This window comes from Aulostomus chinensis, chromosome 4, assembly GCF_037954235.1.
Source record: "Aulostomus chinensis isolate RoL2024-O1b breed Wild chromosome 4, RoL_Achi_v1.0, whole genome shotgun sequence".
Classification (NCBI taxonomy): domain Eukaryota; kingdom Metazoa; phylum Chordata; class Actinopteri; order Syngnathiformes; family Aulostomidae; genus Aulostomus; species Aulostomus chinensis.
In genome coordinates this window covers 28,666,920-28,691,465 of record NC_141323.1, presented here as the reverse complement: position 1 = coordinate 28,691,465, position 24,546 = coordinate 28,666,920, and the positions used below count along the sequence as shown (strand labels likewise).

Genomic DNA, 24,546 nt, shown 5'->3' with positions numbered 1-24,546 from the left:
TAAACAAATTTTATACATTTTAATATCTTCTTCATAATACTTATTTATGTAAATTTTAGCTTAACCATGAACTGGCATTTTATTCTTAACTTATTCCTATGAAAATCATGAAATAAATACCACAGATTTATCGGAGTATTACATAAACCTAGGATTAAATTAAAGCTGCAGTCAGCGTTGTTTGGGCCTGAGCCTCCTCCCGCCCACCGGGGCCGAGCAGCAGGGGTCGTCCTGAATCCAGTGATGAATTTTATGAAAGTCTTGGGACTTGTACACTGCAAGCAATTGCTGTATGTTGGCCCTGCGATGGACTGTCGAACTGTCCAGGGTGAACCCCGCCTCTCGCCCGTTGATGCTGGGATAGTCTCCAGCCCCCCCGCGACCCTTAATAGTAAGGAATAAGCGGAAGACAACGATGGACGATAAAGCCTTAACTAGCGAGTAAGGCGATTGTTAAAGGTACCTGAAGCTGGTAGACTTTAGCTGAAGTTAATGCTAATGCTACCTGACATTCTTGCTAGTTTATGAACTTTAATGGCAGGAGAATAAAGGGAACTATGTTCTTTTTCTGTACTGCATCAAACATGGAGGTGAGTTTAGTGTCATTTTGTGTATAAAATACTATCACAACATACAGACACAAGGTTTGATGAAACTTCACTATTTGAGGACATTTTTTTAAATATATTTTTTCTTTTTTTTTGGGGGGGGGGGGGTGAATGTCCTGTATTATTTTGTTTAATTGTTGCTTTTCTTTTCCTGATAGTTCATGGTAGCATTATCAGCTTTAGTCAGTAGAGGGCAGTATGCCCCCTATTGTTGTTTAGTTTGATGTGTCAAATTAATTTGACCTTGTCTGCTGCCTCTTGCAGGTTTCAACTTGAATGAGAAAGTTTTTTATTATCCACCAGTAGCGGCTGGCTCATAGGGGGCGCTGGGGCGCCGCCCCACCAGATGTGGAGAGGAAAATCTCTACATGTATTTATACATATATATGTGCATATGTTTACAATTTTTAGCGTCAATGTCAGCCTTACTTAATTGTGTGTGTCTACATGCAATATGGGTCATTTAAACAACATTTACGCCAACTGACTCATTCAATTAATAGTGAATTTACTCTGATAGACTGTATAATTTGTCTTTAGGGGCGCTTGTCAAAGCGCCCCAGACCTGCAATTAATTAGCCAATCCTGTATGGTTGCTAGGGAAAAATAATAAATAATTGGCCAATCAACATCGCCAAATTTAACGGCGTAGGGGCGCCGGAAAAGTCGCCCCTACGCCAACGTAAAATGCGTGAAGGTTTGGATTGCGAAAGCTAGCTGAGGAGCCCGCGATATTCTTTTTGCGTAGTGAGATTCCCAGATTTCCGATGCCCTACGAAAAAAAATACCGCGAGAAGTGAGTGAGAGAGAAAATGGCGACAACAACGATCGAAGTTCAAGAGCAGAAGTTAAATCGGCAGACTTTTTAGCGATCCAGGCTGATGAAACTACTGACGTTTCAACACAGTGTCAGTTAGTCTTAGTTCTGAGATACATTGACGACCGCCACAATATTCAAGAGCGGTTCTTTGAATTTTTGAAACTGCCCAACACCTGTGCGGATGCAATAGCCAGTGCCTTATTGGAGAGGCTGCACAGCATCCTTTCTGAGGGACAAGAAAAGAAGCTGATTGCCCAGGCCTGTGATGGGGCAGCTGTGATGAGGGGTGCCAAAGGAGGAGTGCAGCGAAAGGTACAAGACATCTATCCAAACGCTCACTATGTTCACTGCTATGCCCATCAGTTAAACCTGATACTGCAGCAAGCAACCTCCCACATCCCTCAGATCAGTCACTTTTTTTCTGACATGGGGGGATTTGCTTCTCTTTTCTCTAAGTCAAGCAAGAGAACTGCAGTGCTTGATGAGATGGTTGCGCACCGACTTCCAAGTGCATCATCAACACGTTGGAACTTCAACAGTCGTGTTAACACAGTTTATGAGCACAAGAAGGATCTGGTGAATTGCTTTCAGGCTATCCGGAACAGTGAAGGGTTTGATAGCCAGACAAAGAGAGAAGCTGGTGGCTATGTGAGAATGCTGGAAGATGAAACTTTTTGTTTTTTACTGGCCCTGTTCCACAAAATCATGCCACATGTGGACATCCTTTACAACCAGCTGCAGAAGAGAAACATTGATGCTGTCTACATGGCAGGAGTCACCCAGACATTCATTGACCACATGCAGGCTATCAGGTATGCTAAATTAATTAATTTGTAGCCTAACCTCAATTTCTCTGTATATGTAGACTTAAATGCTTATATATCATCTTATTTAAAGAATTGATTTATCTGTATAATATAACTGACAGTAATGATATCCACCTTTGGTTTTGTTAATGTATCCCTAACCAGTTTTTAGAACTTACTCATGAGACTTATGTGTTGGGTCAGGGAGGACGTGCCTACTCTGGCTGAGGATGAGGAGTTCAGGGGACCTGCTCAGGAGCCACCCGCAAAGAGACGCAGAACCTTGGGAGAAGACACACTGCACCATTTGGCACTGGAGGTAAGAACTTGCTTCTTAGTATGATTTGAATCACATTATTAAATAAAATCAAAATAAGATGTTGGCCATATGATACAGTGGTCCAGACTTAAATGTATATTGTTTTATGATGATATGAATCATTGCAGTATGTTTATTACATAATGTAGGCTAGCTCATCAGGTCAATGTATGAAGACAAGTGAAGATGCAATAATTCCTATTTTGTATAATTATATCATTGCATAGGTATGTGACACCATTGTGAGCCATGCCAAGGAGAGACTTAGTTTCACCAAGCATCTTGTCAGCGCCACACTCCTGCAAGGAGACCTGTTCCCACAGCACAGCCGAAAGTTCCCAGATTCAGCACTGAAAACCACAGTGGAAGCCTATCCCTCATTGGACAAGGCCAGACTTCAAACAGAGCTGTCTCTGATCTACGGGAACGAAGAGTTTCAGAGTTGCAGTGGTGCACTGGCTCTCTATCAGGTTTTGATGGAAAATAACCTTCAAGACACGTTCACTGAAACTGTAAGTCTGCTCAACATCCTCATCACCACACCAATGACAACGTCAGAATCTGAGAGGTGCTTCTCCACTTTGAAGAGGATAAAAACTTTTCTTACAAATACCATGGCACAAGATCGGCTCAACGCTCTGGCTATGCTCTCCATTGAGAAAAAACTGACACGAAACATTCCTGGTTTCAACACCAGGGTCATTGAGAAATTTGCCTCCCAGAAAGAGAGACGAGCAAAGTTCCTGTACAAATAACTGCTGAATTCAAACACACACCCAGAAAGACTGAAACAAATAGACAGAGAGACAGAGGGAGAGAGACAGGTAGACGAAGAGAGAAAGAGAGATGGACACAAAGAGAGAGAGACAGAGAGAGACACACACACTAAGAGACAGACAAACAGAGATAGAGACACAGAGAAAAGGACACAACGACGGAGACACAGAGAAGGAGACAGAGACAGACACAGATGAACAAAGAGAGAGACAGAGAGAGAGAGACAAACACACACATTGTTGATTTGTATTGTATAGATTAAGCTCAAATCACCTTCTGTAAAGTTAACATCATTGTATAATATTTGATCGCATAAAATTTACTGTAGTTGTAAATTGTTGTTGTTTTTTTTTTGTCTTTGAAACTGTCGATTTTAAGAAGGAAAGTAAATACTATTTTAAAACATTTAATAATTGTTCGGCTGCTCTTTTTGAATGATTATACTAGACTAGGCACGGAAATGTTTTTGGCACACCAGCCCCACCAAGAATTTTTTTCACCAGCCGCCACTGGCTTCTGTCATTTAGTTTCCAGGAAATGTTGATGACACACTGGGATTTTTTGTTCTCCTGCTGTCACTGTCAAGTGCCAGCTTAACATGTGAGACGTAGCAGGATCCATGCATGTGTTCATGTTTACAGCAGACAAGGAGGAAACCTTGGAGGATTTCAGGGACTTTTAGCAGTGGTTCACACTTCAGGTGTGAAAGCTTCGCAGTATAAAACTTTAAGGGAGCGAGCCAGGAGTTGAACCTAGAATCTTCTGACAGTAGTCAGTCATGCTATCCATTGCACCACCAGCCCTGTGAAAACCTCTTAATGTTCATGTGTACTTGATTTTATAGACAATCCAAACGATCTGGTGGCATTTTCAGGGGACACAATGGTGCAGTGGTCAGCACTGTTGCCTCACAGCAAGAAGGATCTGGGTTAGAGTACCGGCTCGGGCATGGGATGTTTCAGAGTCTGCATGTTCTTCCTGTGTCTGTGTGGGTTCTCTCTGGTACTCCAGCTTCCTCCCACAGTCCAAAGACATCAAGAGGGGACGAGGCTGATTGATACTCTAAATTGACTGTAGGTGTGGCTGTGAGTGTGAATGGTTGTCTGTCTCTATGTGTTGGCCCTGTGATGGACTGGTGACCTGTCCAGGATGAACCCCGCCTCTTGTCCGAAGGCTGCTGGGATAGGCTCCACCCCCACACACAAACCTTGACATATAATCAGTGGAGAAAAGGAAATTTATCAACACTCATGACTTCATCTGTTTTGAGGACTGAACTGGATATAAACTCTGAGAATTCAGAGTAAGGACCAGGAGGGTGGGACACAATAATAGATAGGAGGAAATGTGGAGTCTGGGTTCTTTTCTAGAATGTGATGGCAATGACAGTCCTGCCAAGTGACATCACTGACATGAATGGATGACTTCAGTCACATGACTGGATGACTTCAGTCACATGACTGGATGACAGTGTAGATGCCAATGTAGAGGTTAGGGAAATAGTCTCTGAGAATCCAGCTTGAACCAACGCCCTCCTTGTTCTTCAAAAACCCAAACAGCGACCATCAGTCTCCCTCCAATCCTGTACTTGGGTTCAATGTTGCTGTTCCATTTTGCAGCAGTAGGTGTCGCTGTGATACCAGGTTCAGTTCAAGATTCCCAACTCCAGCTCATGTTGGTGACCTCAGTGGCAGGGGAAAATGGCGCTTCAGTGGATCATGTGGATCAACTCATGTCTGTCCTCACTGCTCCACAGGTCTGTCAAATGTTCTGTAAAATAGTTTGAGCACAGCAGAGATGCTAGATTAGGAGTTGATGGGAGTTGTTGCAGATACCAGTGTCCAAAGTCCAGCTTGAACCCAGTTTGTGCACTTATTTGTCAAGCTAGCAGTGATTCTTTTCACTGCCAAGCTAAAGTGACTTCTGTCAACAAAGGTAAACACACAAAAGGATATTTCTACTGTCAGTTCAAGATTTTTATCAAACTCCTTTTTCATAGCTTCAACCTTCCTCTTGTGTTAGCTTTCTGTTCCCATCTCTTATGTTAACAGGTCAGTTTTGACCCACGTCTTCAATCAGCTGTAAAATAAACTAAAAACAATTTTCTATCATCCAAGTTGTTTCCCATCTCTTGGTTTCCTTGTTAGGCTTCCTTATCCATGGAAATATTGATTGGAATATTTTGTTGTGGGCCTCTGGACCTTTTTTTAGTCAGTAAACCCTCGATTTCAGTTGAAAAATGATCAAATGAACCTCAAGAAAATCATAGAAATAAACAAAAGGTTGTTGTGTTTCCTGACCATTACTGAGGGGTGTTAGAACACATCTCTGACATGGATTGGTTTGATTTATTATTCATTTTAATATTATTAACTATTGTAACATCCATGGTGTTATGGGTCAATTTCGACCCTCATATATTTACTTCAAGAAAAAGGAAAAAAAGTTTTTTTTCAGCAATAGAACTTTAATACAAACACAAAATGAAAAGCAGAAATGGAGTGACTGCAGGAACAGGAGCTCCATGGAGCTCAAAGGAGTGATCACTCTCAACTTTGAGCAGTCCTGTTCAGAGTTTTCCAACAGGGCTTTGAGAGACCAAGAGTTCCCCAGAGCTGCAAGGAGGAACAAGAAGGAGACTTGGAAAAAGAAGGGAGGGAAACCTGCTGATGTGTTATGAACTTAAGTCACATAAAGTTCTCCATTTATTGAGTTTGTATTTTAAAACTTAATTGTGCAGTTCAGTGTTGAACAATAAAGAATGTGTTTATTGGTGATAAAGCATTTCAAGCTTTAAGTAGGAGGAAATGCTTTCTTGATCACCCCTTGACTAAAAACACCTACAAAATAAAACACACCACTGCTGTGGGCACCCACCTCATGGGAGTCAGGCCCCTGGTGGTCATGGCCGTGGTGGGCGTCCCTGATTTTCATTTCTAAAAGGTGGCAACCTGACAGCAAACAAACCCATCCTCTGAACCAGGAGTCTCAGTTGAGGCTGCATCTGAAACCAAAGACTTTGTATGAATAACTGTCAACCCACATTCTTTGTCTGGACTGAAAGTTAATTAGTTAACAGTTAGCTAAGCTACCTGTGGTCAACTACTGATTTAAAAAAGGTCCAGAGGCCCACAACAAAATTTTCAAATCATCCAGTCATGTGACTGAAGTCATCCAGTCACGTGACTGAAGTCATCCTGTCACGTGACTGAAGTCATCCTGTCACGTGACTGAAGTCATCCATTCATGTCAGTGATGTCACTTGGCAGGACTGTCATTGCCGTCACATTCTAGAAAAGAATCCAGACTCCACATGTGGCTCCCATGATAACTGATGGACCTCTGGTTGGAGGCTGGACGATGATGTTTGGACTTGAAGGAAAACTCCTTGTCCAAATTCCATTGTGTTCAAATTTAAAGTCCCACAATAAGAAGTAGCTGAATCTGAGAGGTGAAGGTTTGGAACTACAAGATGGTTGATGTTTTCTTGACTTGATGCTCTGACTGTCAGGGTAGATGACAGCTTCTTTCTGCTGCTGCTGCATCTGAGTGGCTATGATTGGAGGTTTTACCTCCCAAGTTTGTCTGGTTCCAGGGGAAATTTTAAAATTCCAGTCCCCAACCTTGACTGTTCTGAAACTCTTCTCCTGAATCACTCCTGAGCTGCAGAAAGAAAAAATACCAGTGCCCAACCAGATCAACTTCATGGCTGCTAACAGCCTCAGACACTTGATTTCCATCAATCTGGAGCCAAGAAGGCCCTCACCTGTGGTTCTCCTCCAGGAGGGTCCAGGTTCTGCCATTGTGGCTCCTTGTGCCACTGCCAGAGAGTCTCAGCTGCACACTGCAACATTTCAACAGGAGATTGACATTCCTTCAAATGTCCTGACATCTTATTCCAATGGTTCTGTTCCATATTTATATTTCAAAATAAATCACACAATGAAAGCTGCCACAGCTGGTTTAAGAGAGAGAACACACTAAGAGATTTGAAACCAGTAAAATATGCTTTTCTGTGTGCAAACTAGTGAGGGGCATGGAAGGATATTTTACCACCAATACAGAACCCAAACTTTAGTCATGTGATGAGATGGCGACTGTGAAGAGTGATTATGAAGTTAATGGACAAAATGTGAATTGAAAGAAAATACATTAAAAAATACTAAATAAACAAATAAATAAAAGAAGGAGCACAAATGACATTTTTCTGCACAAATTTACTGGTATTAGACTGCATTTTTGGTTCATGAGTAGATGAAAGAGTATCACATATATATTATATACATATGATACATGCACGTGGCTTTGGACAAAAGCTGAAAGAAATTGTAGAATTATTTAAACATACCAAGTGAACTGTTTCAGGTTTCTTGAAGATGCTTCAGCTCTCATCCAAGAGGCATCTTCAGTTTTCTTCACTGATGGGAGGATTTATAGCTCTGTGGGGGCGGGACCTTCTACAGAGGTGATTGACATATGTGAGCTCTGGGTGTCAGAGTTGTTTTGGTCAGGTTGTGAAAGGGAAGTTGACTCAACTGGTATCTGTGTCAGTTAAAAGCCTCACAGTAATTCCATAATCGAGGAGGAGAAAACAGAGTCACTTGCGACGAGGATGGGATTCGAACCCATGCGTGCAGAGCACAATGGATTAGCAGTCCATCGCCTTAACCACTCGGCCACATCGTCTGCTGACAGCTAAACACCGCTTTTAAACACCTGAAATCTTTGGAGCCTATTTGTCAGAAATGGACCCAGCAGGAGCCACTGAACACAACTCTGACATAATCAGGCTTCTTCCCAGCAGCATCGTGCTACAGAAGGCAGAATACAGACCATCGATACATCATCAGAGTGAACACCAGCTGATGTTTACAAGTTTAATTCACCTTTTACTACAAAATGACATCCAAGCTCAGATTCTCTTGTCCTGACTGAGCAAGTAAATGTTGAAGAAGATGAGAGTACCAGACTTTTTCATCCAAGGAAACAATCATCCTATCACTGTCCTATGCAGAGTTTCTTTAAAAGAAAGTGAGATAACCTCAAGATTTTCTTTTTCCTCTTGTTGGATTTTGCCACAGAGAATCAGAGCCAATCAAAAGCTTGTTGGACTTTAATGTTGGAGGACTGAACAAGTCATGACATCATCAGTTTTACCTTCACAGGTGCTTCATTTACTTTACTTTCAATTTTACAGAGGTAGAACCTGAAATCAAAGCTGTCCATCAAAAGAAGTGAAAGCTTCCCAGGCTGTGATGTTCTTGTCTACAAACTCTGTCTTGTATGGAGCTTCAATCTTTAATAAAAAGAATAAAAAGAAGATAACATTTGTTGTGATTTGACGCTTTAAAAATAAAACTTACGACTTACGTGGAAACTGTCTGGGGGGTGGGGGGGTGGAGCCTCCATCAGGTATGTGTTTGATGTCTGAATTCTGTCTCTGATGTCTGAATTCTGTCTTTGATCTCTGGGTTCTGAGCATTGATCTCCTGCTTCAGTCTTTGATCTCTGACTGATCCTAAACTAATCAAAGGATCACATCAGCATATTGGTCCAGTCTACAGATGGTGATTTTACCTATTTGAAGCCTTATTTTGTGTTTGATGGACATTTTTAAAATCATTAATGACTTTTTGACTGAACATCCTGGACACTGTGGTGCCTGATGAGGAGAAAACTTGGGTACAAAGTTGAAGAGGAGGGTTTTTGGAGAAGGGATATTTTTGCAGTGTTCCAAGTCAATAATAACTGTGGAAAAATGTCATCATTTTTCAAAATGTCCTCAGGAAGATGGTTTGTAATTCTGTCTCTCCCTCATCCTCAGCTGCTGCAGCACTTTAAAGAAAACCTTTGACTCGTGGATCTAAAAAGATCAGATGTTGTCTCCTCCAGAACATCAACACTTTAACGTTGTTGGCAGGACTCCAACCTGAGCAGGGAGACCCCAATGGATTTCTAGTCCATCGCCTTCACCACTCGGCCACAACAACCACATTCACACACACATTTGTAAAAGATTCACATTGACACAATTCTTTAAAATTGTGTCACAAGCCCATTTGTGTGAGGTCCTATTTTCTCTTTTTCAGCATTCCTTTGTTTCCAGGTCTCTAATAAGTGCAGAATTACAAAGACAAGCAAGCTTGATCCATCCTGGGCAGGTGATATGAGCCATTGACCACTGGCCAGAGACCCTGGCACAGACGTTGGGGGTGGTGATAGAGAGCATTTCTACAATTATATTATACATTTATAGAATTCTACAATCCTACAATTTCATTGAGCAGACGCTTTTGTCCAGAGCCACTTGCATATTTTTTCGGTGAGTTTGGCTCCTGAGCTCAAGACAGTTGTGACTCATAAAGGACAGCTTCAAATGCAGCTGTGAAGCCTCATTGTAAGCTGGGAGGAACGACAGGTGTCTCCCTCTAGTAGCTCCTCACAGCAACACGAGCCTCATTTCATACACATGCATCCACCACCTCACTACAAAAGGCCAGTTGGGCCTCGACAGACAGGTGAGTTTCAAGTGTTGGACAAAGGTCTTTAAGATGTTCTTATTAATTCTATAACATCTGAGATTAAAATCTATGGAATTACAACCAACAAGCAGTCAAACACCTGATCAGATGCTCCTTCATGAGGCTGAGAAGAATCAATCTAAACTGGGATGAAGAAAATTAATTGAGAAGAGAAACCTACTGATTGGATGACATGGACCCACCTGATCCATGTCAGCCTTGTTGGAGCAGAAAGAGGTGGATCAGAGGAATCAGTGGATCAAGACTCAGGTGTCAGATGAAGAATCTCTTTATTCACAATGGAGTCAGAGAAATCTTCCAACGTGAACGTGAAAGACCATTTTTTACCAAAGACAGGCTGTGTGTGTGTGTGTGTGTGTGTGTGTGTGTGTGTGTGTGTGTGTGTGTGTGTGTGTGCGTGCGTGTGTGTGTGTCCCTACTGACTGTCTGGGTGACTCACTAAATTCAAAACTGAAGTGATTATTTAATTAATAAACAAAACATTTGTCCAAAAGTCATGATCAAATTCATGTAAAATCTGAGCAACGAGGGTTTGAAAATGTTCAAATGAGCCAAAACAATGTCCTGGGATCCAACCAGGGACCTTTAGATCCACACCAATCTTCCCTGACCTCATAGAAACTGGAACATTTCAACAAATAAATTCAAATTCAACTCAGCAGCAACTCTAGAACAGTCAGAGCACTTGCTAATTCCCCTGTTAGCTCCAGATCAGACAATGCAGGCTCACCTTCACGCTTGGTTGGACAACCGTCACCAGTTGAAGCTTCTCTGGTTCAACAAACTCTGGGGACTCAAGACACAAGTCAGCACCGGTGCAGGTCCAGATCCAGATGTTAGCTGATGGGGACAATGGCTTAAGGGAGCTCCAGGTAGCTGGTTTGAACTGGTCCCTCATCTCTGTGAGTAGAAACCATCTGAGGTGGAGGGTGAAGATCTGCTTTGACCTCCTGATCTCCCAGTAAAGCCAGTATAGATGTTGAGCTTGGAGGAGTTGATGGCCTCCTTCATCTTCTTGTTGGAGATGTTTGCTAAACTCAACACCACCACAGATCAGAGGAAAGTCCACTTGTCAGCTGGACATTGGAGTTTCTAGTGACCTGCAGGATCTTAGTTGTGGTGGCAGCAGGCCTGTTCCAAGAGCTGGGCTCACATTCATGATCAGGCTTCAGAATGGTTCTGGACCATTGAGTGATAGAAGCTGATCCTGGAGCAGCAGAAGACAAATATAGAGAAGAAAAGACAAAAGACAGAGAGAAAGGAGGGAGAGAATGACAAAAAGATGGGAACAAGATGAGGGTGAAAGACAAGCAGAGAGAAAGACAGAGGGACAGGGGGATGGAAGACAGACACACAACCAACAACAGCAACAGCAGCAATAATAGGATTGATATTGTCCTGTTATTGATGTTTTCATGTGAAAGTGGCATATTTAAGATAAAAGACACTGTTAGAACAGAAAGATCAAGAAAACCCACCAACCAGAGGTGTGTCTGGTACAGATGTGGAATTATTGGCTCACACAATGTTGAGGCAACTGGGAAGAAGACAAACAAAAAAGGCTTGTGTGATTCAGACATTCATCAAAAATGGTCCTATAGAACTGTTCAATGTGTCATGACTTCAGAAGCTCAAATCCTCTCGAAGTTCTAGTGAGAGTGGAAGAGATTATAAAATGAGAGAGGCAGGGCCTTCACTCAGAGCTGAAACAGCTCAGTTGGGAGAGCGTTAGACTGAAGATCTAAAGGTCCCTCGTCCGATCCCAGGTTTCAGCAGAGGAACAGCAATGACTTTACTTTCCAGTGGAGGAACTGCAGACATGAAGGAAACTACCATCTTGTCCTGTGCATTCTAATAACATTCAAGACATTTTTGGAGCCTCTTGTTGGATTTTGCCACAGAGAATCAGAGCCAATCAAAAGCATGGTGGACTTTAACATGGAGTATTGAACAAGTCAAGAAAGCAGCAGTTTGACCTTCACAGGCATTTCTTTTCCTGTCTAAATGCTATAGAAAGAGCCTGAGTAGCTCAGACCATAGAGCATCGGACTTTTAATCTGAGGGTCCAGGGTCCAAGTCCCTGTTCAGGTGCTGTGCTGGTGTTCCAGTGTTTGACAACATGGTACTGGATGAAGTTCAGTGTTGAACAAACTGGTATCATCAGAAGTAGAAGTGTTCTTGTCTTGCCACTGCGAGACTGTAGCTGCAGGTCAAATGTGAGATAAAAGTGACTAATAATAATTTCATGTGGCATGCAATTAACAAAAGACCACAAATAACACTGGTCAAGTTAATTTTATTTATATTGCACCAAATAAAAACAAAACTTATCTCATGACACTTTACAGGTAGAGCAGGTCCAGTACCAAACTCCTTCAATGAATCTACACCCAACAATTCTCCATCAGCAAGCCAAATAGGTGTCCTGTCAATACAACGAAAAGAATGTTGATGTCATCGAGAGAAAAGTACTGCATCTGCCAAAACAAAAAAGCTTACAGCACCTGGTATTCCCAGGCGGTCTCCCATCCAAGTACTAACCAGACCTGACCCTGCTAAGCTTCCGAGATCAGACGAGATCGGGCGTGTTCAGAGTGGTATGGCCGCAAGCCCTTGACTCTCACACACATGCGCTCTATATCCATTTCACTCACTTTACAACCTCAAAAAAAATGTGATGTGCAACAGCCTCACGGTCTTTTTACACACCAAATAGTTGTCCTGTCAATACAAAGAAAAGAATGTTGATGTCATCTAGAGAAAAGTACTACATCTGCCATCTGTCTACTTCAAATTACACACAGCATGACATTCCATTCGAAAGCTGTGGAGGGCGCTTCAAGAAAAGGTGTGTGAGGGAAGCTCGCTCATGCTGGTCCCCAAACACTCAAAGCTGCCCTTTCCTCACAATGAAACAAAAAAGCTTACAGCACCTGGTATTCCCAGGCGGTCTACCATCCAAGTACTAACCAGGCCCGACCCTGCTTAGCTTTCGAGATCAGACGAGTTCAGAATGGTATGGCCATAAGCCCCTGACTCTGACACACATGGGCTCTATATCCATTTCACTCACTTTACAACCTCAGAAAAAAAGTGATGTGCAACAGCCTCAGGGTCTTTTCACACGTCAAATAGGTGTCCTGTCAATACAAAGAAAAGAATGTTGATGTCATCGAGAGAAAAGTACTGCATCCTCCATCTGTCTACTTCAAGTTACAAGCTGCATGAGATTCCATTTCAAAGCTGCAGAAAGGCGCTTCAAGAAAAGGTGTGTGAGGGAAGCTCGCTCATGCTGGTCCCCAAAGACTCAAAGCTGCCCTTTCCTCACAAAGAAACAAAAAAGCTTACAGCACCTGGTATTCGCAGGCAGTCTCCCATCCAAGTACTAACCAGGCCCGACCCTGCTTAGCTTCCGAGATCAGGCGTGTTCAGAGTGATATGGCCGTAAGCCCTTGACTCTCACACACATGGGCTCTATATCCATTTCACTCACTTTACAACCTCAGAAAAAAAGTGATGTGCAACAGCCTCAGGGTCTTTTCACACGCCAAATAGGTGTCCTGTCAATACAAAGAAAAGAATGTTGATGTCATCGAGAGAAAAGTACTGCATCCTCCATCTGTCTACTTCAAGTTACACGCTGCATGAGATTCCATTTCAAAGCTGCAGAAAGGCGCTTCAAGAAAAGGTGTGTGAGGGAAGCTCGCTCATGCTGGTCCCCAAAGACTCAAAGCTGCCCTTTCCTCACAATGAAACAAAAAAGCTTACAGCACCTGGTATTCCCAGGCAATCTCCCATCCAAGTATTAACCAGGCCCGACCCTGCTTAGCTTCCGAGATCAGACGAGATCGGGCGTGTTTTTTTTTTTTTTTTTGTCTTTTATTATCAAAAATACAGCATACATTTTTACCAACTGTACATTCTTCTTTCCATGACAAAATTTAACAATTATATAAAAAATAAATTCCTTCAGGAAAGAAATCTTACCCAAAAAAAAACCCCCACCCTTGATACACCTCGAACTTGATGAAAACACCATCAGAGTTTTTTTTTTTTTTTTTTTTTTTTTAAATTAAGTTAAATTTAGACAAATAAACCAACACTATGTGCCTACAGCCACTGGAGCAATGCAGGTCATTCCAAAAAAAAAAAAAAAAATAAATAAATAAATAAATAAAAATTAAAGAGAGACAAAAAAAACTCATGGGACTAAAAAGAACAAATTCCTGTCGTGAAGTGTCACACACACAAATTTTTTTTTTTTTTTTAAATGAAATTTTATCAAAATGAAATGTTAAACACACCAAAAACATAAACCACCCAATTTGCTCACCCCTTTATTAAATTTGAAAAATACTTTGCTTTATAAAAAAAAAGAGACTACTTAGCTGGGAATTTGAAGAGAAAACATACCATTGTCAATCTTGTTTATTTCAATTTTGCCATTTGCTATGTTGAAAAATGTGTTTTTCCTGCAGAAAGTGTTTTCAAAAATATCCTTGTCCATGTCATGTAAGATTTGTAGGTGCGTCAAGAGTGTTGTGTAAAAAACCCCAAATATGTTTATTTTCTTCTTTTCATAGAGAGCGTAGTTTCTAGTTGTCCATATTGATTTTTTTGCAAAAGTGAGTATGGTATTTATGAGAGTCCTGTTCTGATCCTTTTGTTTCAGTGTTGTACCAAAGAGAAGAGTCCATGTCCATAGTGTTTCATCTGTCAAACTGAAATTGCAGTGCTCTTGCAGTAGCATCCTTATGAAATTCCTGAATTTATCCGATTCCTTGCAGTTGATGAATAGATGCTCCTGGTCTTCCGGTTCTTTATTGCAGATTTGGCATGTCCTACTGTAGTTTTCCTTATTAATCTGGTGTAATTTGATTCCTGTGAAAATTCTCCTGTGTCTAATATTGAATTCTAGCTTGAAAGTATTGCTGTCCATGTAAGGTATGTTAAGGTTTTGCCAGATTTTTCCTATCGGTATTCCCTTGAATAATTGTGCCCAGTGTTTTTCTGCTTTTGGAGTGCGTTTAATTGAGTTAATCCCTATGGTGTACCAGTCCTTTGTTTTCACCTGTGACAGCTCTTTCCCTGTGTACTGTGTGACAAGCTCAAGCGGCGGGAGTTCGGGGTCTGCTCTCGATTTGTCCGTGATGATTAAGTTTCTCCACAGTGAGGTTATGTTTCTGTTGATTTTGTTACCTAGTCCATTTAGGTAATCCTTTCTGCACGGTGTCCCTGTTTTTTTGAGTTGGGTTGTGACTTTCCTGAGACTGAACAGACCCCTTTCCCCCACCACTTGACCGACCCTTGTTATATTATGTTGCTGAAGTGCCCTGCATTTAAGTGTCCTACCATTGTGTGTGAAAAAGGTGCTTTCGAGAAAAGGTAACTGCAGCACATGACTTTTCTGACTGCACTTAGGCCTGAGGTGGGGCAGGAATTTGCCCCATGCCTCTAGCACCTCCTGGTAGAACATCGGTAGCGAGCCATGGCTTTTCCCAGGAAGGAGGTGATAAAGAGGGAGTTTCTCCCCCTCCCCGTACTCAGCCAGGTAGCCCGCCATTGTGTCCTCCCAGGGGTACTGCCTGTTCGAATCGAGAAAATTTCTAACTAATTTGGCCCTGAGTGCATCTTTTTTTGCACTGATGTCAATTAGTCCTAATCCCCCCTCCCTTTTATTCGCAATTATCACCCGATGAGCGATCGAATTTCCCTTTCCCCTCCAAAGGAAGGAGGAGATCGCTTCATTGAGCGAATTTAGTGCCCACTGCGGTAGCTCACAGGCCCCCAAAACATGATTAATTTTTGACAGTATTAAGGCATTGATGACAATTACCTTTCCTCTCAGGCTTAAACCCCTACTTCTCCATAAATTAAGTGTATTTTCTACCTTTTTTACAAGTTCTCGCCACCCTAAGTCCCTGGCTTCCCCTTCATTTTTACCAATGTATACACCCAGTATTTTCCTGTATTCTTTAGTGCTAAAACCCCAATTATTTTTTAAACTATTTTTACCGAATTCCATCATTTCTGACTTATTTCTGTTAACCTTAGCTCCTGATGCTTTTTCATATCTTTCTAGATGTTTTATAATATAATTTAAATTTTCTTCATTTTTAAACATTATATTGATATCATCCGCAAATTGTGCTATTTTAACGACTTTGTCTCTATATGTTTTTATACCTATAATATTCTTATCATTCATTATACTTAAAGCTAGTGGCTCAGCAACAATACTGTATAAAAGAGCCGAAAGCGGGCATCCTTGCCTTACCGATCTTTTTAATTTGATCTTTTCTGTTAGTTGTCCATTTATCTTTATTTGACTGTATGCGTTATCGTATAATAATTTAATCCATCTAATAAAGCCTTCACCGTATCCAAATCTTTTTAAAGTTTTATATAAGAAAAGATGTTCTACTCTGTCGAATGCTTTCTCCAAATCAATTCCGAGCAGATACCCCCCCTGTGCTGCCATTGTCCTGACGGTATCCTTTATTGTAAGGATCGTATCTATGATGTCTCTATCTGGTATGCCGTATGCCTGTGTATTACCAATAATGGTTCCTATTGTAAGTTTAAGCCTGTTTGCCAGTGTTTTGGTCAGTATCTTGTAATCTGTATTGAGTAAACTTATTGGTCTATAGTTTGTTATATCCTGTTTTGAACCTTTATTTTTGTAGATAAGTGAAATTATTCCTGCAGTGAATGTATTGGATGTTCTCTGTTCCCGTTCCATTGATTGGTACAATGACAGCAACAGGGGAGCTATCTGCTCTTTGAAACAAATATAAAATTCTGCTGTTAAACCATCTACCCCTGGACTTTTGTTTTTATTTAAGCTATCTATTGCCGTCTTTATCTCATTAATAGTAATTTGTGCATCAGACCATTCCTTATCCTCCACTGAAATACTAGTTTGGATATTTGATAACAACTTGTCTACCTCTTCGCTATTGCTATATCCATTATCAAATAATTCTTTATAAAACTCTGTAGTTACTCTTAGTATATTTTCTTGATCGTCATATTCTTTTCCAGTTATATCGTTGATTTTTTTCTATTATAGTTTTGTTTTGTTTTTGCTTTTCGAGCCCCAAAAAATATGCGGTGCATTTTTCTCCTTCTACTAAATTTTTAACTCTGCTTCTTATCATTGCACCTCTGCATTTTATTTTTTCTATGTTTCCAAGTTTTGCTTTATATAATTCATAGTTTTCTGTGTTTCTGTTAGGTTCTTTATCAAATAATGCTATTTCATGATTGATTAATTTTCTTAGTCGATTTTCTTCCAGCTCCTCTCTCCACTTTTTCTCTTTACTATAATTTATACTACTTCTTTTAATTCTTTGCTTTAGAATTTCCCACTTTTCTATAAAATTATTTTCTATTTTCATTTCAATTTTTGCATAATCAAGCAGTTTTGTGATTTTTTTAACGTAAGTTGAATCTGCCAGGAGGCTGGAGTTGAGGCACCAGGTACCTCCCCCCCTGAAACCTCCTGCAGCACCCAAGTAACACTCAATTGTTGCGTGATCACTCCATGCGTTATAATTATATTGTATTTTATTGATCTGTTTTGTTGCTTCAGGGGCCGCTAGACATAAATCTATTCTGGCTTGTTTCATTTTTCCCTGCACAACCTGTCTTCTGGAGTACTCTTTCTTGAATGGGTTGTGAATTCTCCATACATCTGTCAAATTGTGAATATTCATTAAGTTATATAGCTCAGTTCTGCTTGTGTCATTCTTGTATACATTGTTAATTGATATATCATCCTTAGTTAATGCGATATTGAAATCTCCTATTATTATGGTTCTATGATCTATCCATCTGCTTATACTATTTAGAAACATTTTCCTTTCCTTTTCACAGTTACTGGCATATATGTTAACAATTCTGTATGTTCTATTGTTTATGCAAACATCTATAATAAGTATTCTACCTTTCTTGTCATGATATATTAACTTGCTATTGGTACTTATAGTCTTTTTTACTAAAATAGCTACGCCACAAGATTTACTTGTGCCGTTGCTAAAAAAGACATCTCCTTCCCACATTTTGCTTGCTGCCGCCACGCTATCCCCTTCCCACCTTGTCTCCTGTAAGCAGAGAATGTCACACTTGCTTTTAAGTAAAATGGCGGTCATCCTGCCATAAGTGCGGAGTCCATTGACATTAAGGGAGTGCAGCAGAAACATGGTCAGACCAAAAAAACCTTTAAACAGCCAATTTTCCCTCAAGATTTTTTACCTCTCCCTCCTTCTTTCTTCTGTTTTTTCTTCATCGCAGCATCTTTTATTGAGGTGTGCTTTTTCCGAATATTTTTTATTGTGGCAAAGTCCATTTCCGAGTCACTGTTTGATCTACTCTGAGGAGGGAAGGTGGAGGGCACATTTAAGGCAGGTACCCTGGTGGATGTGGCTGCCGCCGGCTGCAATTCTCTTGGGGTATCCCCCACCTCCATTGATTCCAGGAGTTGAGAAGGCTCCGGCTCCTTTTCGGACCCGTTTCCTCCTCCATCCTTTCCTCTCTGCTGTGGGCCTGAGTCAGTGCTCATGTCATTCAGACTTGAACCAAGCCTTGTGCCTGGGCTCTGCACCACTTTAGGAGGGCTCTGGGTTCTCTGAGGGGCGTAACCCTCACCGGCAGCCTGCTTGGCGGCGCCACTACCCACCTCGTCATCTTCCTCCTCATCCTCCGTTCCTCCCTCACTTAAACCTTCCATCTCACTGTACAGCTCCTCAGATCCAGATTCCACCACAATATCCTCATCACTATAATTACAATTACATTCATCAATTTTGTTCCAACACACCTCACATTTCTGTATCTTATTAGGTTTCCTGTTGCACTCCCTTGCATAATGCCCCTGGACACCACACTTATGGCAGGAGAACTCAGGACAGTCCCTTAGGATGTGCCCCGGCTGGAGGCACATCCTACACACCCTAGCCTGCCTATCATGTATGACCCTGAAATATTCCGGTCCTATTGCTGTGTCAAACCGTGCTGAATAAGGCAGAGATTGGACCTTGTCTGTAAACTTTACTTTGAGAAACCGCGTCCCATCAGCAATTTGCGTACCCGGCCACATCCTCCTCCTTATAGTTGATGCAGCTGAGACTCCCCACCCTTCTAGCTTTTGTAAAATTTCCTCATCTCTGATGTAAGCTGGTAAGCTTAAAAAAGAAACCATGAGTTCATCATTACACAGATCTTTGACATGCACTGTGTTGTCCCCAATTTTGAAACCATCTAGGATTCTCTCTTTCCCTTTGATGTGTGACATGGTAATTTCATATTTCTGCGGCCCTGTCGCCCTACAGGCTATTAAACCTCCACACAGTGCTCTTATGCATCTCATTAATTCGAGAACTGGGACTTCATCCTGCCCAGTTACCTCGACACTGACCGTCAGTTCTCTGTCATACTTGTGGTTGCCACCCGCAGATTTCGCCGCTCCATGTCGCTGCTGCAGCTGCCTTTCCCCACCAGACGCCGCATCTCTTTCCGCCGCCAATTCTCTCTCACTCTCCGTCGCCTCTCCAGTAGCTCCTCACTGCCCAGGTCTTCTCGGACCCACGTCTTCAGCTCTGTTCTTCAGGCCACCAGCTCTCGTTGCCTGTGGACCGGCTCCAGCGCTCCTTCCACACATCTCCTCTGAATCAGCCGCTGCTCGCCGTCTTTCCCCCGCTGTCGCTGCGGAAGCCGCTCTCGCATTTCCCTCCGGCAGTTTTCCTTCCGACTTCTTCATGTTTCGTTTCTGATTGTTTCTTTTAACAAGCAACCATTTTTCATTTTCTTCACCTGTTTGTGCGTTTATGTCAAGTCCGTTTTCCATGCTCGTAATCTGAAATCCGTTTTCAGAGTTCAAATCCATTTGGTCCGTCCGAAAGTTTTCCATTAGGAAAAAAAAAACTCAAATTGACCTCCCCCGATCAGTATAAAAACTGTCGGGGGGAAAAAATGTTCACTCTAAAAACGAACCAAAAATGCACGGAAAATAAGGAAGAACAATGAAAAAGGCTGAAAAAAAACGAAAGAAATGGGAAAAGCGGAGTCCGCGACCTCCGTGTGTCGTGCTGTCAGCGTACCGTCTGATTGGCGCATGCGTGTTCAGAGTGGTATGGCCGTAAGCCCTTGACTCTGACACACATGGGCTCTATATCCATTTCACACACTTTAAAACCTCAGAAAAAAAGTGATGCGCAAAATCCTCAGGGTCTTTTCACACGCCAAATCGGTGTCCTGTCAATAAAAGAAAAGAATGTTGATGTCATCGAGAGAAAAGTACTGCATCTGCCATCTGTCTTCTTCAAATTAACCACTGCATGAAATTCCATTCCAAAGCTGCGGAGGGCGCTTCAAGAAAAGGTGTGTGAGGGAAGCTCGCTCATGCTGGTCCCCAAAGACTCAAAGCTGCCCTTTCCTCACAAAGAAACCCAAAAGCTTACAGCACCTGGTATTCCAGGGAGTCTCCAATCCAAGTACTAACCAGGTCCGATCCTGCTTAGCTTCCAAGATCAGACAAGATCGGGCGTGTTCAGAGTGGTATGGCCGTAAGCCCTTGACTCTTACACACATGGGCTCTATATATATTTCACTCACTTTACAACCTCAGAAAAAAAGTGAAGCGCAAAAGCCTCAGGGTCTTTTCACATGCCAAATAGGTGTCCTGTCAATAAAAGAAAAGAATGTTGATGTCATCTAGAGAAAAGTACTGCATCTGCCATCTGTCTACTTCAAATTAACCACTGCATGACATTCAATTTCAAAGCTGCAGAAAGGCGCTTCAAGAAAAGGTGTGTGAGGGAAGCTCGCTCATGCTGGTCCCCAAAGACTCAAAGCCGCCCTTTCCTCACAATGAAAAAAAGGCTTACAGCACCTGGTATTCCCAGGCAGTCTCCCATCCAAGTATTAAACAGGCCCGACCCTGCTTAGCTTCTCAGATCAGATCAGATCGGGCGTGTTCAGAGTGGTATGGCCGTAAGTCCTTGACTCTGACACACATGGGCTCTATATCCATTTCACTCACTTTACAACCTCAGAAAAAAAGTGATGCGCAACAGCCTCAGGGTCTTTTCACACGCCAAATAGGTGTCCTGTCAATAAAAGAAAAGAATGTTGATGTCATCGAGAGAAAAGTACTGCATCTGCCATCTGTCTACTTCAAATTAACCACTGCATGACATTCCATTTCAAACCTGCGGAGGGCGCTTCAAGAAAAGGTGTGTGAGGGAAGCTCGCTCATGCTGGTCCCCAAAGACTCAAAGCTGCCCTTTCCTCACAAAGAAACAAAAAAGCTTACAGCACCTGGTATTCCCAGGCGGTCTCCCATCAAAGTACTAACCAGGCCCAACCCTGCTTAGCTTCCGAGATCAGACGTGTTCAGAGTGGTATGGCCGTAAGCCTTTGACTCTTACACACATGGGCTCTATATCCATTTCACTCACTTTACAACCTCAAAAAAAATGTGATGTGCAACAGCCTCACGGTCTTTTTACACACCAAATAGTTGTCCTGTCAATACAAAGAAAAGAATGTTGATGTCATCTAGAGAAAAGTACTGCATCTGCAAACTGTCTACTTCAAATTACACACTGCATGACATTCCATTCCAAAGCTGTGGAGGGCGCTTCAAGAAAAGGTGTGTGAGGGAAGCTCGCTCATGCTGGTCCCCAAACACTCAAAGCTGCCCTTTCCTCACCATGAAACAAAAAAGCTTACAGCACCTGGTATTCCCAGGCGGTCTCCCATCCAAGTACTAACCAGGCTCGACCCTGCTTAGCTTCCGAGATCAGACGAGATCGGGCGTGTTCAGAGTGGTATGTCCGTAAGCCCTTGACTCTTACACACATGGGCTCTATATCCATTTCACTCACTTTACAACCTCAGAAAAAAAGTGACGTGCAAAAGCCTCAGGGTCTTTTCAAACTCCAAATAGGTGTCCTGTCAATAAAAGAAAAGAATGTTGATGTCATCTAGAGAAAAGTACTGATTCTGCCATCTGTCTACTTCAAATTACACACTGCATGACATTCCATTCGAAAGCTGTGGAGGGCGCTTCAAGAAAAGGTGTGTGAGGGAAGCTCGCTCATGCTGGTCCCCAAACACTCAAAGCTGCCCTTTCCTCACAATGAAACAAAAAAGCTTACAGCACCTGGTATTCCCAGGCGGTCTCCCATCCAAGTACTAACCAGGCCCAAACCTGCTTAGCTTCCGAGATCAGACGAGATCGGGCGTGTTCAGAGTGGTATGGCCGTAAGCCCTTGACTCTTACACACATGGGCTCTATATCCATTTCACTCACTTTACAACCTCAGAAAAAAAGTGACGTGCAAAAGCCTCACGGTCTTTTCAAACGCCAAATAGGTGTCCTGTCAATACAAAGAAAAGAATGTTGATGTCATCTAGAGAAAAGTACTGCATCTGCCATCTGTCTACTTCAAATTAACCACTGCATGACATTCCATTCCAAAGGTGCGGAGGGCGCTTCAAGAAAAGGTGTGTGAGGGAAGCTCGCGAATGCTGGTCCCCAAAGACTCAAAGCTGCCCTTTCCTCACAAAGAAACAAAAAAGCTTACAGCACCTGGTATTCCCAGGCGGTCTCCCATCAAAGTACTTACCAGGCCTGACCTTGCTTAGCTTCCGAGATCAGACGTGTTCAGAGTGGTATGGCCGTAAGCCTTTGACTCTTACACACATGGGCTCTATATTCATTTCACTCACTTTACAACCTCAGAAAATAAGTGACGTGCAACAGCCTCACGGTCTTTTCAAACGCCAAATAGGTGTCCTGTCAATACAAAGAAAAGAATGTTGATGTCATCTAGAGAAAAGTACTGCATCTGCCATCTGTCTACTTCAAATTACACGCTGCATGACATTCAATTTCAAAGCTGCAGAAAGGCGCTTCAAGAAAAGGTGTGTGAGGGAAGCTCGCTCATGCTGGTCCCCAAAGACTCAAAGCGGCCCTTTCCTCACAATGAAACAAAAAAGTTTACAGCACCTGGTATTCCCAGGCGGTCTCCCATCCAAGTACTAACCAGGCCCGACCCTGCTAAGCTTCCGAGATCAGACGAGATCGGGCGTGTTCAGAGTGGTATGGCCGTAAGCCCTTGACTCTTACACACATGGGCTCTATATCCATTTCACTCACTTTACAACCTCAAAAAAAATGTGATGTGCAACAGCCTCACAGTCTTTTTACACACCAAATAGTTGTCCTGTCAATACAAAGAAAAGAATGTTGATGTCATCTAGAGAAAAGTACTGCATCTGCCATCTGTCTTCTTCAAATTAACCACTGCATGACATTCCATTCCAAAGCTGTGGAGGGCGCTTCAAGAAAAGGTGTGTGAGGGAAGCTCGCTCATGCTGGTCCCCAAACACTCAAAGCTGCCCTTTCCTCACAATGAAACAAAAAAGCTTACAGCACCTGGTATTCCCAGGCGGTCTCCCATCCAAGTACTAACCAGGCCCAAACCTGCTTAGCTTCCGAGATCAGACGTGTTCAGAGTGGTATGGCCGTAAGCCTTTGACTCTTACACACATGGGCTCTATATTCATTTCACTCACTTTACAACCTCAGAAAATAAGTGACGTGCAACAGCCTCACGGTCTTTTCAAACGCCAAATAGGTGTCCTGTCAATACAAAGAAAAGAATGTTGATGTCATCTAGAGAAAAGTACTGCATCTGCCATCTGTCTACTTCAAATTACACGCTGCATGACATTCAATTTCAAAGCTGCAGAAAGGCGCTTCAAGAAAAGGTGTGTGAGGGAAGCTCGCTCATGCTGGTCCCCAAAGACACAAAGCGGCCCTTTCCTCACAATGAAACAAAAAAGTTTACAGCACCTGGTATTCCCAGGCGGTCTCCCATCCAAGTACTAACCAGGCCCGACCCTGCTTAGCTTCCGAGAGCAGACGAGATCGGGCGTGTTCAGTGGTATGGCCGTAAGCCCTTGACTCTTACACACATGGGCTCTAGATCCATTTCACTCACTTTACAACCTCAGAAAAAAAGTGACGTGCAAAAGCCTCACGGTCTTTTCAAACGCCAAATAGGTGTCCTGTCAATACAAAGAAAAGAATGTTGATGTCATCGAGAGAAAAGTACTGCATCTGCCATCTGTCTACTTCAAATTAACCACTGCATGACATTCCATTCCAAAGGTGCGGAGGGCGCTTCAAGAAAAGGTGTGTGAGGGAAGCTCGCTCATGCTGGTCCCCAAAGACTCAAAGCTGCCCTTTCCTCACAAAGAAACAAAAAAGTTTACAGCACCTGGTATTCCCAGGCGGTCTCCCATCCAAGTACTAACCAGGCCCGACCCTGCTTAGCTTCCGAGATCAGACGAAATCGGGCGTGTTCAGAGTGGTATGGCCGTAAGCCCTTGACTCTTACACACATGGGCTCTATATCCATTTCACTCACTTTACAACCTCAGAAAAAAAGTGATGCGCAACAACCTCAGGGTCTTTTCACACGTCAAATAGGTGTCCTGTCAATAAAAGAAAAGAATGTTGATGTCATCGTGAGAAAAGTACTGCATCTGCCATCTGTCTACTTCAAATTAACCACTGCATGACATTCCATTCCAAAGCTGCGGAGGGCTCTTCAAGAAAAGGTGTGTGAGGGAAGCTCGCTCATGCTGGTCCCCAAAGACT

At 42.5% G+C, this 24,546-nt stretch overlaps 5 non-coding genes and 9 pseudogenes across 5 annotated transcripts; all 14 read right to left on the bottom strand.

Annotated features, from left to right (window-relative positions):
* Positions 1-7,934: 7,934 nt before the first annotated feature.
* trnas-gcu (transfer RNA serine (anticodon GCU)) lies at positions 7,935-8,016 on the bottom strand. Its single transcript has one exon. It is a non-coding gene; the product is annotated as a tRNA-Ser (tRNA).
* Positions 8,017-12,364: 4,348 nt separating this feature from the next.
* Positions 12,365-12,483, bottom strand: LOC147265571 (5S ribosomal RNA; annotated as a pseudogene).
* Positions 12,484-12,793: 310 nt separating this feature from the next.
* Positions 12,794-12,902, bottom strand: LOC147265570 (5S ribosomal RNA; annotated as a pseudogene).
* Positions 12,903-13,213: 311 nt separating this feature from the next.
* LOC147265569 (5S ribosomal RNA) lies at positions 13,214-13,322 on the bottom strand (annotated as a pseudogene).
* A 7,003-nt stretch (positions 13,323-20,325) lies between these two features.
* Positions 20,326-20,443, bottom strand: LOC147265568 (5S ribosomal RNA; annotated as a pseudogene).
* A 308-nt stretch (positions 20,444-20,751) lies between these two features.
* Positions 20,752-20,870, bottom strand: LOC147265567 (5S ribosomal RNA; annotated as a pseudogene).
* Positions 20,871-21,179: 309 nt separating this feature from the next.
* On the bottom strand, positions 21,180-21,288 carry LOC147265566 (5S ribosomal RNA; annotated as a pseudogene).
* A 310-nt stretch (positions 21,289-21,598) lies between these two features.
* LOC147265565 (5S ribosomal RNA) lies at positions 21,599-21,717 on the bottom strand. Its single transcript, XR_015114424.1, has one exon. It is a non-coding gene; the product is annotated as a 5S ribosomal RNA (ribosomal RNA).
* A 309-nt stretch (positions 21,718-22,026) lies between these two features.
* LOC147265564 (5S ribosomal RNA) lies at positions 22,027-22,145 on the bottom strand. Its single transcript, XR_015112875.1, has one exon. It is a non-coding gene; the product is annotated as a 5S ribosomal RNA (ribosomal RNA).
* A 310-nt stretch (positions 22,146-22,455) lies between these two features.
* Positions 22,456-22,564, bottom strand: LOC147265563 (5S ribosomal RNA; annotated as a pseudogene).
* A 311-nt stretch (positions 22,565-22,875) lies between these two features.
* On the bottom strand, positions 22,876-22,994 carry LOC147265562 (5S ribosomal RNA). Its single transcript, XR_015114376.1, has one exon. It is a non-coding gene; the product is annotated as a 5S ribosomal RNA (ribosomal RNA).
* A 310-nt stretch (positions 22,995-23,304) lies between these two features.
* LOC147265561 (5S ribosomal RNA) lies at positions 23,305-23,413 on the bottom strand (annotated as a pseudogene).
* A 311-nt stretch (positions 23,414-23,724) lies between these two features.
* On the bottom strand, positions 23,725-23,841 carry LOC147265560 (5S ribosomal RNA; annotated as a pseudogene).
* A 310-nt stretch (positions 23,842-24,151) lies between these two features.
* LOC147265559 (5S ribosomal RNA) lies at positions 24,152-24,270 on the bottom strand. Its single transcript, XR_015113495.1, has one exon. It is a non-coding gene; the product is annotated as a 5S ribosomal RNA (ribosomal RNA).
* Positions 24,271-24,546: the final 276 nt, after the last annotated feature.